We start from the raw sequence: 16954 nt of genomic DNA on the forward strand, positions 1-16954 counted from the left end.
GAGGTGGTTGGGTTTAGGGTTGTTGGGTTCGTGTTTGGCTGATTTAGGGTTGCTGGGTTTAGGGTTACTAGGTTTGTGTTTGTGTTATGGCTGATTTGGGGTGGGGTTGCTGGCTTTTTGGTTCTTCTTCCCATAGGAGTTTCACACTTGATAGGCCAAGAATGTATTAACCCCTTATGATAAATTAACAAATTAATTAGCCAAGTGAATTAATTAAGTTAATTAACATGCAATACATGTGGTAGTACAAACAAATCACCAACTAAGTTAAATGCAGCAGAAAATAAAGTTGACACGGTGATTTGTTTACGAATGAGGAAAACCTCCAAGGCAAAAACCCCACCGGGTGATTTTAAGCCACCACTCCCAAGAATCCACTATTATCACAACAAGTGGTTACAAGTAAAGGAATCATAGTACCTTATACCAACTTACAGTTGAACCTTTACCCCAATACACAATTTGACTTGTTCTGTAGTGACAATCTCTCATTTTCAATGCACAACTCCCAATACGTGACTAACCAATCAATGTATGGATCCAAGTACGTGACTAACACACCAACTTGAAAAGGATGTTGGCTACAAAGTTCTTCAGTTCATCCACAAGATGAAGATCATAAAGCTCCTTGGTTACAAAATCCTACGGCGTACAAACGCAGTAGCTTCTTTAAGAGAAAGATGAACTAAGGCACATGTCTCTAGTCGCAATATGCTTGAATAAAACCTTTGCATCAAGTTGCATCAAGTGGAAGGCCCTTAAAATAATCCTTATATATGTTTAGGGTTGTGAGAAAAGAAAGCCTAAACACATACACATGGATATGCGTGAAATTAGATCTAAAAAACTGATTTTCGTAAATCTCGATAGATAGGGAATCTGTCGAGCAGCTGTCAAGTATCGGGCTAAATTTGCCTTTTAAACCTCAATAGATACAATCTATCGAGCTAGCTGTCGAGCTTTAAAATACAACACTTCTTCACTTGTTTCTTGAATAGATTTGCATAGGTTTAACTCTTGACTTGAACAACATGTTTCTTGAAGATTTAAATCATCCTAGATCTACACAGTTACAAGTAAAGTGCGTTTTGTCAAAGGATAAGTCAATTCTAAATGACATATACTCTTAACATGATTCACATATGTCCTAACAACACTGGCAGTGGTGGTGCTGTGAGTGCTTGAAGATAGTCAAGAATAGAGAAAAAATAATAAATAAATGAATTGTTTATTGTAGTAGATATATTATTTTATTGTATTTTTTTATGTTATTTTATTGTGCTAAAAGCTAAAATAAAACCACTAATGTTGGGTGTTTTGTAAAGTGAGAAGGTAAAATATATAAAATAACTTTTAGTGGAGTCAAATAGCTAAAATTATGGCTTCACCAATGTAGATGCTCTTAAAATAAAAGGTTTTGGCATACCTTCACTTATAATAAGTTCGTTCAAGATTATGATCATCCTTTGTACAAGAAGGTAGCAGTTTAAGGAAAAAAAGATGTGAAATGTTTTATCGCCCTTAACCTCATCCTTTGGGTTGTTTGATAAAAAGCTAAATCCACCGAGCTATCATCCCAACACTGTTGCGAAAATCATCAATTTTTTAGGAGGATTTTGTAGTTGATCGAAGGCTTCGGTTTTGAAGCATGGATGTATCATCCATGCATGAAGGCTTCCATGTAATTGAAGAGTTCAAACATTCTAAAGTTGTAGAAAATTTCTGCAATAAGTTAATCTACTAGCTAGGTAGAGTTTTAGGTATGAAGGCATTATACTATTTTGTAGAATTCCTCTTATGTATTATAGTGGATTATCTTACTGGGGAAGGTTTCCCTCAATCGAAGTATCGAACTGGCTTTTCATTACTTTATTGTTATTTCTTTACATATAATGATTATTGATATATAGTAATCAACCTGTGCAAATTGATATTGTATAATCAATTAGTTTAAGAAGTTGATTAATTATGCTATAAAATTAAACAAGGTATAAGTATACTTTCAACTGGGATCAGAATTTAAGTACAATCTTAATTTATAATTAATTTTTTGAGTGTGGTCTCCTTAACCCCAATTTGTCATGGATAAACTTCAGAGTCAAAAAATGCATAAAATGACAACTTAATTCAAGATGAGTCTAATGAAAATGATAGCCATTTAATTAAATATATACAGTAAACTTCCTAGGAAATTGTATTCAATATCAAGATATTACTAAGAAATCCCAATATTTTTTTTTTTTTTAAGTCAAACCTGAAAAAGGAGAATTGATTGTAAAATTAGATGAGGCCAATAAACTAAATGAAACTTATAAAAATCAATGTGCCTCTCAGATGGATTTTTTTTTTTTTTTTTTTAGATTATGAACTAGATTTGTCTTCAACTAAATTGGAGAGATTGTCAAAGCTTGATGTTTTAGGATCGCTATCACCTTAACCCATATCTTTTAACATGTATTTTTACCTTTATACTCAATGACTTGTGTTGGGTGGAACACATTTTGTGTATATATATAAAATTTAATCATTATTGTAAATATTTTAACTCCATTTTTTTTTTTTAGAGTTTAGTTACAATCTTAATATATAATTAATTTTTTGAGTGTGATCTCCTTAACGCCAATTTGTCATGGATAAACTTCAGTGTCATAAAATGCATAAAATGACAACTTAATTCAAGATGACTCTAATGAAAATGATAGTCATTTAATTGCATATATACAGTAAACTTCCTAGGAAATTGTATTCAATATCAAGATATTGCTAACAAATCCCAAGAAATTTTTTTTTTTTTTTTTAAGTCAAACTTGAAAAAGGAGAATTGATTGTAAAATTAGATGAGGCCAATAAACTAAATGGAACTTAGAAAAATCAATAGAACTTACGGGATTCAGACTATAGCCAGCAACGTTTTTACTCTAAAAGGCTATTTGTTTATAGGTTTGTATAATCCTTATTGGACAAGGAAAGCCCAAGGTTTGTATAAACCTATTTGGAATAGGAGAGCCCATTAAGCTCCTATTTAAAAAGGAAGTGGAAAAAGAAAACATAACCCTAGAAAGTTTCATAAGGTTTTCTTTTTGAAACCTTAACCTCCTCCTACAGAAGAAAGAGTTCTTGCTGCGTTTCTTGTATGTCATTAGGTTCTGTAACTAAGCAAAGTCTCTTGCACCAACATTAAAGATCTTATTGCTGTTTCTTTGTGAAGCTGCAGCAAATCAACTACAACAATCAAAAGGTTGCTATTGAGTTAGTCACGTATTTGGATTCGTGCAAAGGAGTAAGCCACGTATTGAGATTTGCGCATCAGATTAGTTAGTCACGTACTGAGAGCCATGCATCAAAAGGAAAGATTGTCACTACAAAACAAGTCCAATTAAGTATTAAGATAAGGGTTCAACTGTAGGTTGGTATAAAGTACTGAGATTCCTTTACTTGGAACCGCTTGTTATGATAATAGTAGATTCTTGGAAGTGGTGACCTTAAAATCACCCGGTAGAATTTTTGCTATGTAGATTTTCCTCATTCGTAAACAAATCACCTTATCAATTTGTTTTCTACTGCATTCTTTAGATAATTGGTGATTTGTTTGTACTATCACGCGCTTTGCATGTTAATTTGATTAATTAATAAACTTGGCTAATTAATTTATCACAATGGGTCAATACATTCTTGGCCTATCATTAGTGTTTTAAAAAAAAGAGATACTACGTCTACAACAATTTTACAACATTTTTACAACAAATCACAGGTGATTAGTTATTATTGGTTCAAATTTGAAACTAACACTAAAATTACTTTTTTGCCCCAATAATAACAACCAGTAACAACCTGCCACTTAGGATTTGTTGTAAAAATGTTTTAGATATATCATTTCTCTTAAAAAAACTTATTACTAAATTGTATATTTTTGTTGTTCTTAATATGTATGTCAAATTTCATATTAATGAGATGTTAATTAGATGTGATATATATATATATATATAAAATCCCAAGAAATTTTTTTTTTTTTTTTTTAAGTCAAACTTGAAAAAGGAGAATTGATTGTAAAATTAGATGAGGCCAATAAACTAAATGGAACTTAGAAAAATCAATAGAACTTACGGGATTCAGACTATAGCCAGCAACGTTTTTACTCTAAAAGGCTATTTGTTTATAGGTTTGTATAATCCTTATTGGACAAGGAAAGCCCAAGGTTTGTATAAACCTATTTGGAATAGGAGAGCCCATTAAGCTCCTATTTAAAAAGGAAGTGGAAAAAGAAAACATAACCCTAGAAAGTTTCATAAGGTTTTCTTTTTGAAACCTTAACCTCCTCCTACAGAAGAAAGAGTTCTTGCTGCGTTTCTTGTATGTCATTAGGTTCTGTAACTAAGCAAAGTCTCTTGCACCAACATTAAAGATCTTATTGCTGTTTCTTTGTGAAGCTGCAGCAAATCAACTACAACAATCAAAAGGTTGCTATTGAGTTAGTCACGTATTTGGATTCGTGCAAAGGAGTAAGCCACGTATTGAGATTTGCGCATCAGATTAGTTAGTCACGTACTGAGAGCCATGCATCAAAAGGAAAGATTGTCACTACAAAACAAGTCCAATTAAGTATTAAGATAAGGGTTCAACTGTAGGTTGGTATAAAGTACTGAGATTCCTTTACTTGGAACCGCTTGTTATGATAATAGTAGATTCTTGGAAGTGGTGACCTTAAAATCACCCGGTAGAATTTTTGCTATGTAGATTTTCCTCATTCGTAAACAAATCACCTTATCAATTTGTTTTCTACTGCATTCTTTAGATAATTGGTGATTTGTTTGTACTATCACGCGCTTTGCATGTTAATTTGATTAATTAATAAACTTGGCTAATTAATTTATCACAATGGGTCAATACATTCTTGGCCTATCATTAGTGTTTTAAAAAAAAGAGATACTACGTCTACAACAATTTTACAACATTTTTACAACAAATCACAGGTGATTAGTTATTATTGGTTCAAATTTGAAACTAACACTAAAATTACTTTTTTGCCCCAATAATAACAACCAGTAACAACCTGCCACTTAGGATTTGTTGTAAAAATGTTTTAGATATATCATTTCTCTTAAAAAAACTTATTACTAAATTGTATATTTTTGTTGTTCTTAATATGTATGTCAAATTTCATATTAATGAGATGTTAATTAGATGTGATATATATATATATATATAAAGGTTAAAAAAGATCATTTTGAGACTCTTTCCTTTCATATTGCAGTAATTTGATATACGGTATTTTAGGTGCAAATTTACATGACAAGAGACTGATAACTAGTTATTTTGTCTAATACAGATATGGCTATTTGGATATCAGTGGTTATCTTGATTCTGCTATTCATGGTTCAAAGATTTGGAACAAACAAAGTAGGGTATAGCTTTGCTCCAATAATATGCATTTGGTTTGCATTCATTGGGGGCACCTCTACAATTTCATCAAATTTGATCCAAGTGTTGCTAAGGCCATAAATCCTAAGTATATCATAGATTATTTTCAAAGGAACAAAAAAGATGCTTGGATTTCCCTGGGAGGTGTTGTCCTTGCCATAACAGGTTGCAACTTCTTTCCTACATAAATTGTAATATATACCTTCAATTAATTAGCTGAAAAGTTTGTTAACAAGTGTTATTACTTTTAATTATTTGCTGATCTTGGTCACTTCACAGTTCGATCCATTCAAATAAGCATGTGTTTTTTAACCTATGCAGCTCTTGTATTGGCATATACTAGACAAGCCTCCTTCCTTCGCAAGAACAATGATCTTGTTGCTAATACCTTTTACAAATCCATACTAGGTAAATGATATAAAACTACATGCATATTGTTAGGTTCTAAAGACTTAGGATTTGATGTATTTAGAACTCTAATGTATAATGTTGGCAAACCATGATCAAAACAGTTTGTTTAATCTTGTTTAGGCTTGCTCAAAATTGTACGTTTATGTAAAGTTGAAATCGAGTGGCTACAGAAAGTATTAGTGACTTTCGGCCTGGCTCGATCTATCGAAGCTTAAACTCGATCGATCGAATATCAAGTAGAATGTTTTTTCTGTAGAATTTCCAACTCAACCCAAGCCCATTAAGGATTAGGGTTTCAGATCTAATTCTCCTTGTATATAAAGAAAACCCTAGCCACGTTTTGGAGCGCAGTCCAAGTTGCTCTGGTTGTATTGTTGCTCATATTTTACGGTTTGTGTGAATCTTTTGTGAGATCCTTGAGGAGCTTTCCTTCACATAAACTTAGGGTTTTCAAGGTAGAGATATTATCAACACCTTGATAATTAACTCAGTTGCTGTCATTGAAACTTAAAGAAACACAAGCAGGAGTGCTTGTACTTGATTGGAGAATCCAAGAAACAAGGAGTCCGTGGATTCGAAACTTGCACGTAGTCGTGTCAGTAAGTTCTACTGGTGGGTAGCATTAAGAAGTCGAGTGTGGGTGCTTATAAGTTCTTTTGTATGAACTTCTACTCTTTCATATGATGGATTCAAGTTTACATTGAGGATAGCTAGGTTAAATCCTCCCCAGGTTTTTTACCGGTTTGGTTTTCTTGGATGATCATATCTTTGTGTTCTTTATATTTTCGCTGCTTTATATCTTGATATGATTATTTGATTGTGTTAACCTAGATTTACATAATTTGACTAAGTTAATCACTTGGCTAATAAACTAAGTTAATCCAATTGTTGTGTTTTAAGGGGTCTAAAAACCTAACACATATCCATGGCCACATTGTTTCCTCTCTCTCTCTCTCTCTCTCTCTCTCCATACACATATATGTATTGTCTAAATGGTATTTGACATAGTTAACTCATTCAAATGTGGTACTTATATATATATATATATATGATGCAGGACCTTTATATTGGCCAACCTTTGTTGTGGCCGTATTAGCATCAATTATAGCAAGCCAAGCCATAATATCCAAGACTTTCTCTATAATCCAACAATCCCTCTCACTAGGGTGTTTCCCCCGGGTGAAAGTAATTCACACCAACTAAGTATGAAGGACAAGTTTATGTACCTAAAGCTAATTACCTTCTTATGTTGGCTTGTCTAGCTGTCACTTTAGGTTTCAGGACCACAACAAACATTGGCAATGCCTATGGTAATCCTCTAAGGCTCTTAACTCTACATATTCTTTTAGTTGCCTTTACTCTAAGTCATGCAAATAAATGAAAATCATTTTGTCCCATTTTAAGCATTTTATTTTATACTTCACCAATCGTAGCCTGCCACTTGACCCTTTTTTTCATATAAAATAATTAAAGTTAAAAATGAAAAAAGTTAGAAGCATAACATATTGCGATACATGGAGTATTCAGTGGAAAACTAAAAATGGGATAAAGGATTGCTATTCATACAATTATAATACAGTGGAATCACAAAAGGTACTTTTATAGGTTTACATTGTACTTGCTATATAAACTTACTTTGTAAACACACAAAATGTATACAACGTAAGTTTACACTGCTAGTAAAACGTAAACTAAGAAAAACTAAAAATGGGATAAAGGATTGCTATTCATACAATTATAATACAATGGAATCACAAAAGGTACTTTTATAGGTTTACATTGTACTTGCTATATAAACTTACTTTGTAAACACACAAAATGTGTACAACGTAAGTTTACACTACTAGTAAAACGTAAACTAAGAATTTTCCTAACACAAATACTCAAAATGGAAAGAAAATTTAAGAATTATCAAGCTCTTTCCTGTGATTCAAATAGAGCCCCATAATATAACTAACAAGTTGTTAATTTACTATATGCAGGGATAGCAATGGTTTTTGTAATGACCCTCTCAACATCCTTCCTAGTTCTAGTCATGATAATGATATGGAAAACCCACTTAATACTTGTAGTTTGCTCCATTCTTATCATTGGCAGTGTAGAGCTTCTCTATTTAAGTTCAGTCCTCTACAAATTTAACCAAGGAGGATATCTTCCCCTAGCATTTGCAGCAGTCCTAATGGTTGTAATGTATACTTGGAACAATGTTTTCAGAAGAAAGTAATACTATGAGCTTGAGCACAAAATTTCTCCGGAGAAGTTAAAGGAAATAGCTGATGACACAAGCCTTTGCCGAATACCTGGGCTCGCCATGTTTTACTTAGAGCTTGTTCAAGGCATCCCACCAATTTTCAATCATTACGTGGCAAATGTGCCCGCATTGCGCACTGTTCTCGTTTTCATCTCCATCAAGTCACTACCCATAAGCAAGGCCCCAGTCAAAGATCGTTTCCATTTTTGCCGAGTAGAGCCTAAAGAGCTTAATGTGTTTCACTGTGTTGTGATAGAAAGATTGAAAGATTTTATTGGTGACGATTTTAGGTCATCCCAAAGACTAGTGCTGAATAATAGTGGAGAGAACGTTGGAGAAATAGCGGATGATAGGCAAGTTGAAGAAGATCATATGCAACCTGCAGAGGCAGTTGAAAGAGAGATTGAGGGTGTGGACAAGGCATGGCATGGAGGTATTGTTCAGTTCATTGCTGAGACTGAAGTGATTGCTAAAAAAGGAGCTAGTTTTGGAAAGAGAATTTTGATTGATTATGCTTACACTTACTTAAAAAGAAATTCAAGGGATAGTGATGAAGTGTATGACATTCCCCACAAGCGCATGCTGAAAGTGGGCATGACTTATGAACTTTAAAGCATAATATGAATGCGTGTGAATACCGGATGTGTGAATAAATAATACTTTTAGTGCAAGAAACTTTTCATTTTCTTTTCCAAGTGTGAGGAGGCAGTTAGCTAGTGTGCAAGGGGTCGGGGAAAAATTACAGATCATGGAATGTGTAATGGAGTGGCTCTCTTGGAAATTTTAAGTTTATAAATGGCTTCATTGTTGATGCTTGTACAATGTTTCTACATTCATTGATGTATTGTCTCCTTGTGTATTAACTTTTTTTTTTTCTTGATACATAACAATAATTTTTATGTTCAAAAAAAAAAAAAATTTTTTGAGGTATCCCCATTTGGCTAATATTCCAATTAGAAGTACGATCGAATATATATATATATATATATTAAATGGGAAAACAATAGTCTTTAACAAGAAGAATTTGAATGTATAATGGGGAGGCTAAGAGAGATGCACACTTCCAACGAGATGAGTTCCTCCTCATTCTCTTTTGCTAACTTAGCCAAAGTTTGGGCAACTCTATTACAAGATTTATCAAAATAAGTGTTGAAGATGACTTAAACGACAGCAGCAACAAAGACAATAGAGAAAAGCAAAACGACGGTGAGAATAAAAATTGTAAATATAAAACGGCAAGGAAGAAAGGAAGAGAGAAACGCACCGTTTCACTTAAGCATTAGTTAGAATAGTTAGTTACAGTTTTGCCACATGTCATTAGCTAATTGGTTGAATCTTTAAGTAGTTAGTTAACGTCTTTGGGCACCATGTTTAGCCCCTGCTTTTGTGTATAAATACAGAGCTTGTAGTTAAATATCTATTAACAGCTTATAACAAATTGATAAGCAATTCAGAGGAATTTTTTTCTCTCAAATCAATTCTTGTATTTCTATTTTGCATTTTATAATTTTACATGGTATCAGAGCAATTTTCTTTCACGTTCTCACCAACCAAACAAAATTTTTCTTTCTAAATTTGATCTCTTAGTCTCTAATGGCTTCAGATTCTTCAAGCGCACCTTCTTCTTCATCTACACCAAATGGCAGTGCTACCATAGCAGATGAATCAACTAACAATCCGTATTTTTTACCAACGAATGAAAATCCTGGTTTGATTCTCACATCTCAGCCTCTTACTAGTCCTGAGAACTACATGACCTAGGCGAGATCTGTGTTTCTAGCTTTAAGTTCCAAAAATAAGTTTGGATTTGTTAATGGTTCAATTTCAGAACCAAATCCAACTTTGCATCTGTTCAATTCTTGGAACAGGTGCAACACTACAATCCTTTCATGGCTGACCAACTCTCTCAGTCCTGACCTCAAGGCTAGTGTTATGTACATCAACTCTGCGAAAGATTTGTGGATTGATCTCAAGAATAGGTTTTCTCAAGATAATACGCCGAGATTGTTTAAGTTGCAGAAGGAAATTTCTCATTTGGTTCAAGGATCGCTCTTAGTGAGTTCCTACTTTACTAGGTTCAAAACCTTGTGGGATGAGTTTGTGAATAATCAACCTTTTACTATTTGTACCTGTGCTTGTGTTTGTGGTTCCAAATCATCTCAGTTAGATGCACAAAACAAAGAACACATTTTTCGTTTTCTAATGGGGTTGAATGATAACTATGGCAATCTGATTGGACAAATTTTGCTTATTGAACCATTTCCTCCTCTTAGCAAAGTGTGTTATTTAGTTTTACAAGAAGAGAAAAGGAGGAATTTAGGAAATACTGTTAATGTGGTTCAGCAACTGGATGCTGTGGCAATGTATGTGAATAACAATAGGCCATTTCAAGGTGCTCAAGGTCAGAATAGAGGTGGTGGGAAAGGAAAGAAAGATAGGCTAGTTTGCACCTATTGTGGTTTTACTAGACATATAGCAGATAAGTGCTATAAACTCCACAGATATCCTCCTGGTTATAAGCCTAAAGGAGGTAATAGGCCAATGGTTAACCAAGTTTCAGGTTCTTTTAGGTTTGATGCTAGTCACGTTGGTTTTCCCAATGCTCAATCCAATATTTTGCCCACTCAAGGGGTTCAATCTAATGGTATGATTCAGAATTTAGTCAATGCTCCATTTGGTGCTCAAACTAGTTTCCAGAATGGTGTTGGGAATACATCCTTTGGCATTGCACATGGTGCATCTGGCAATCTTGTTGGTAGTCCTTTTCTGCAGCAAAATTCTGTTGGTGGTCCTTCCTCTTATCAGCCTCAATGTTCCATTTCTCTAGCTCAATGTGAGCAATTGCTCTCTTTTCTCAAAGGGTATGCAGGTTCAGCTTCAGGTTCAGGTTTTGGCACTCAATCCAGTCATGTTGCTTCTATCATGACACCCAATGCATTTCAGCTTTACCACAAACATCATCACCTTCACCTTCTTCCTTCAACTCAGCTTCTAGTTCTTCTAATTTCTCAGGTAATCCTTTTTGGATCCCTCCTAATTTTTCTCATTCTGTGTTTTTTTCCTAAGTTATTGATCAAACTGTTTTCAAAACTGATTCTTGGATCATAGACACTGGTGCAACAGACCACATGGTCCATTCAGTGTCTCAATTCACTTCTATCACCTCCGCTGTCAACACTTATGTCTATTTGCCAAATGGGGATCAAGCCTTAGTCACACATGTGGGCACTGTGCAAATTTCACCCATTCTTGTTTTAAAAGATGTGTTGTGTGTTCCATCTTTTGGATTTAATCTGATTTCAGTTAGCAAACTTACCAAAAACTTGTTCTGTTGTCTCATTTTTCTTGGTAATTGTTGCTTCATTTAGGACTTTGCTGAATGGAGCATGATTGGTCAGGGTAGAGAGAGCAATGGCTTGTACATGTTGGATTCTTCACTTCAACAAAGGTCTACTGCTCTTACTGCTACTACCTGTACCAGTCCTTTTACTTTTTCAAGCACAGAATTATGGCACAATAGATTAGGACATCCTTCATTTTCTAAACTTCAGCTATTAAAGGGTGTTGTAAACATTGATGCTTCTAATAAAACTACATGTTGTGATGTTTTTCATTTTTCAAAACAAAAGAGACTTCCATTTTCTGTCAGTACTCATATCTCTTCTGCTCCTTTTGATTTGATTCACTGTGATCTTTGGGGTCCTTTTGCCACTTGTACTGTTGAAGGTTACAAGTATTTTTTAACAATTGTAGATGACTTTTCTAGGTGTACTTAGGTATATTTGCTCAAGCTTAAGTCTGACACTCAGTTTGTTATCCCAAATTTTGCTACTATGGTCAAAACTCAATTCAACGAATCCATTAAGACTATTAGAAGTGATAATGGGACTAAATTTTATCTTAAAGATTTTTTTCACTCTAATGGAATTTTGCATCAATTGTCTTGTGTTGATACTCCTCAACAAAATGCAATTGTTGAAAGGTAGCATCAACACATTCTTAATGTCGCTAGAGCTTTGAAATTTCAATCTTAAGTACCCTTATGTTTTTGGGGTGATTGCATCCTCACTGCTGTCCATTTGATTAATAGGGTTCCTTCCAAGTCTTTGGGTACTAAAACACCTTATGAAATGCTTTTCCATTCTCCACCTTCATATACACATCTTAGATGCTTTGGCTGTCTGTGCCTTATCTCTACCTTATCTTCTCATAGACATAAATTTGCACCTAGGTCCAGAAAATGTGTGTTTTTGGGCTATCCTCATGGCATAAAAGGCTACAAAGTGTTGGATCTTGCTACTAACTCTATCCACATTTCTAGAGATATTGTTTTTTATGAGTCTATTTTTCCTTACATCTCTACTTTATCTCCTTCCACTTCTTATTTGAATGACTTTGTTTTTCCTCATGTCAATTCTAATTCTTCTTAAACTTCTGATTGTCCCTCTTCCACTACTCCTGTCCATTCCATTTCAGAATCTGACCCAGTTGCTTCCCAATCTGATTCTGTCACTTTAGAACCTCCTTCTCTTCCTGATTTTAATTCTTTAGACCCTACCACTCATGCTTGCATTCCTAATCCTATCCATGATTCCAATCATGATTTAGCTATCACATCCATTTCTCAACCTATTCCACTTTCTTTAAGAAGGTCTACTAGACCTCATGTGCCTCCTTCTTATCTATCAGACTATTCATGTAAAGCTGTTGTTAGTGCCAAACCTCAGTTTGGTCAGCCTTATTCTCTTTCTGATTTCTTGAGCTATTCTCACTTGGGTTCAAGTTTTAAATCCTTTGTCCTAGAAGTCAGTGCTACTCCCTCAGAGCCTGTTTCTTTTCATCAGGCTGTTCAATTTCCTGAGTGGAGGGCTGCTATGGACAAAGAGATTGAGGCTTTGGAAGTGAACAACACTTGGTCCTTAGTCCCTTTACCTCTTGGCAAGATTGCCATAGGCTGCAAGTGGGTTTATAGGATCAAGCACTTACCTGATGGTTCTATTGAAAGGTGCAAAACTCGGCTGGTTGCTAAGGGCTTCACTCAGAAACTTGGCCTGGACTACTCTGAAACATTTTCCCCAGTTGCCAAATCTGTTTCTGTTAGGATTGTGCTTTCATTGGCTGTTGTGAAAGGGTGGGTTTTGCATCAAATGGATGTAAACAATGTATTCTTGCATGGTGATTTAGTGGAAGACGTTTACATATCTCTTCCACCTAGTTTTCACAGCAAAGGGGAAGGTTTAGTATGCAAGTTGAACAAAAATCTCTATGGTCTCAAACAAGCCTCAAGACAATGGTTTGCAAAATTTTCAAACACCATATTGCGGATGGGATTTGTGCAGTCAAAATCAAATTACTCCATGTTCATACATTCACAAGGAACTTCTTTTGCTGTTCTTTTGGTTTATGTTGATGACATTTTGTTGACTGGAAATGATCCTACTTGTGTTACTGCCTTAAAGAAATTTCTTGATGATCAATTTGGTTTGAAGGACCTTGGTTCACTAAGATATTTCTTGGGCTTGGAAGTAGCTAGAACTGATGCAGGCATCAGTTTAACACAGAGAAAATATGCCTTAGAAATATTGCAAGACACAAGTTTCATAAGGAGTAAGCTAGTTCAGTTTCCTATGGAACAAAAACTTAAGTTGTCTAAGTATGAGGGAGCATTACTTGATGAACCAGGGATGTATAGAAGACTTATAGGGAGGTTATTGTACTTAACCTTGACAAGGCCTGACATAACATATGCTGTACACAGACTGAGTCAGTTTATATCACAGCCTAGAGAGCCACACTTGTTAGCAGCACACAGAGTACTCCAGTTCATCAAGGCTACACCAGGAAAAGGAATTTGCTTTCCTAGCAACACAGAGTTGCATATTAAAGCCTTCTGTGATGCTGATTGAGCTGGATGCCCTGACACTCGTAGGTCTCTCACTGGATATGCAGTGTATTTGGGGGATTCTCTAATATCCTGGAGGTCTAAGAAGCAAGGTGTTGTGTCCAGATCTTCTGAAGAAGCCGAGTACAGAGCAATGGCTAATGTAGCCTGTGAGATTACTTGGGTAATGCAGCTACTTAAGGACTTGAAAATTGATCACCACAAACTTGCTATGTTATTCTGTGATAACCAGGCAACTTTGTACATAGCTGCTAATTCGGTTTTCCATGAACGAACCAAACATATAGAAGTTGATTGTCATCTAGTTAGGGACAAGATCTTGGAGGGTAAGATCAAAACATTTCATGTAACAACCAATTCCCAAGTAGCTGATATTTTCACTAAGGCTCTAGGAATGGAAGCATTTACAAGACTCTCAAGTAAACTTGGTTTGAAAGATATATTCCAGCCTAAGTCTCTGAAGGAAAACAGCTCAGTTCAAGTCACAGAGTCTGAGACACTGGACTTGAGGGGGAGTGTTGAAGATGACTTAAACGACAACAGCAACAAAGACAACAGAGAAGAGCAAAACAACAGTAAGAATAAAAATTGTAAATATAAAACGGCAAGGAAGAAAGGAAGAGAGAAACACACCATTTCACTTAAGCATTAGTTAGAATAGTTAGTTACAGTTTTGCCACATGTCATTAGCTGATTGGTTGATTCTTTAAGTAGTTAGTTAACGTCTTTGGGCACCATGTTTAGCCCCTGCTTTTGTGTATAAATACAGAGCTTGTAGTTAAATATCTATTAACAGCTTATAACAAATTGATAAGCAATTCAGAGGAATTTTTTTCTCTCAAATCAATTCTTGTATTTCTGTTTTGCATTTTACAATTTTACAATAAGAATAACTAATCGAACTAGTTCCATCGATCAATGAGAAAACTCACTTTTGTAGAACAGGTCTTCTTTGAATTAATCACAGACACCAAATCCAAATTAATGCAATATAAAGCCACAGATCTAAGGCCCTTCTCTTAAGTTGAATTGGAGATTAGTGTGTCTAAAACAGTCAGGTAGCTAATCGCCGTAGGACTTCTCCACGGATTTGCAATTGAGCTACATTTGGCAGATTTTGATTTGGAGAAGAAAATTATCATTTTGAGGTGATCACACGCAAAATTTTCTCTACAACGCGAAATATAAATCCAAAAAATTTGAACATTCTCAAAGTAAAGGTAATTCTGTACGACGTGGAATTCTTGATTCGTCCGCTGGAGGTCCAAATTAGAAATCGCATGTCAAAAATGAGGTACTTTTAATCTTATGGACTAATTACTCCGACCAGCCAACTCGTCCTATTGCAGCGTTTTTTAATCTAAAAGCATAACTCTCTCACCAAACAACTAGATTCATTTGAAAGTAGAGTTCAGAATTTTCCAACGACATCGGAATCATTCAAATCAGAAATTGGGGTGGGTTTCCAATTCCCTACTTCCTCTCTAGGGTGGTTTTTTTTTTCCGCCCCGTTCTAGCAGGTCTCACGAGTGCCCACAAGTACCCATACCGCTACACCTAAATTATATATATATATATATATAATCTATTAAAAGTTTTTTTTTTTTTTTTTGAATGTGTTAAATTAAAACTCATAAAACATTTTTAAAAAAAATGTTCTAACATTACAAAATCTTCTCAGAGCATAACAATACAACAATTCAAATAATAAGAAGTACAAAAACAATTCCAACATAGCAATACAACAATTAAAAAAATATAGACAACGTAAAAATCAAAACATAAAGTATAAAATCAATAATACAAAATAAAAAAATAATAAATTTAAAATTAAAAGGCTAAAATTACATATGCATGTCTTATTAAAAAAGTAATAAAAATATTTTTTTAATTATTTAAATATAAACGTGGTAGGAGTGGGAGAAAACGTTAACCCTCATCCCCGCCCCATTTGTTATTCAGGACAGATGAAGCCCATCCATTAATAACGAGTGAGGCAAGTACTTGCAGGTGCAAGTTCAAATTGTCATCTCTAGGTAATACCCCGCCCCACCAAAGTCCCTAAAACTTGTGGTCAAAATAAGGAAAAATGGGAAATTTGCATGTGAATTATCAAGGAAAATCTATTAGCATGATGTTGATTCTCTCGACATATCAGGTTGCATGAGACAGTTGGAGAATCAACTTCATCGTGTGCAAATCGTGATGACGTAGATTTGTGCAATATGATGCTGATTCTAACATGGATCCTATTTTCAAGAATTATATAAATAATAACCCACATGTCAACATTATCTCTTAGACTCTTGGGTAATAGAATAGTTCTTTGGGTAATAGTTTTTAGGGGGTTTTGGGTAGTTTTCAAAATAAGACAAAATTTAGGTAGTTGTTGTTCCTTAGGTACATCTTTTAAGATTCAGTCATGTGGCTATTTAACTAAAAAATACATTTCTATCTCATGAAAAAAAAAAATCTATATGACAAAATCTAATAGGGGAAATCTAAGAAATAGCACCTAAACATTGTATCTAAATCTTACCCTTTCAAATAAATATTTGAGTGTCAGTGATAAAGCATTAGCATTGGTAAATTGCTATTTTACAACTCAAACCCTTAAAAACATGTAACATCCAGGCTGTCATATGAAGAAAATTATACCAACTTGCTACAATATGCCAACTTACTGTAGCAAGTTGCTAAAAATTAAATAATATTTTTTATTCCCACAATGGAGACAGAGAGATAAAGAGGAAGAAAGGAAGGATAAAGAAGATTAGTTTATATTATTTTATTAGGTTGTATGTAAAAATAAGAATTGTGGTGTATTATTGAATGAGTTAGTAAAAATAGATAAAGTTGTCTTTTACTAGAGGGTAAAATAGGTATTTTCTTACAAACTTGATGCGGATGCCCTTAGAATGTGAGCCATTTTTGGGAGAATTTTGGTATGATAGTGGAAGCTCTGCTAAAAT

General features: G+C 34.4%; 1 pseudogene; it reads left to right on the plus strand.

Moving 5' to 3' along the window:
- Window positions 1–5328: 5328 nt before the first annotated feature.
- On the plus strand, window positions 5329–8692 carry LOC112004768 (potassium transporter 5-like; annotated as a pseudogene).
- The last annotated feature ends 8262 nt before the right edge of the window (window positions 8693–16954 follow it).

This window comes from Quercus suber, unplaced genomic scaffold (assembly GCF_002906115.3).
Source record: "Quercus suber isolate HL8 unplaced genomic scaffold, Cork oak 2.0 scaffold_216, whole genome shotgun sequence".
Lineage (NCBI taxonomy): Eukaryota > Viridiplantae > Streptophyta > Magnoliopsida > Fagales > Fagaceae > Quercus > Quercus suber.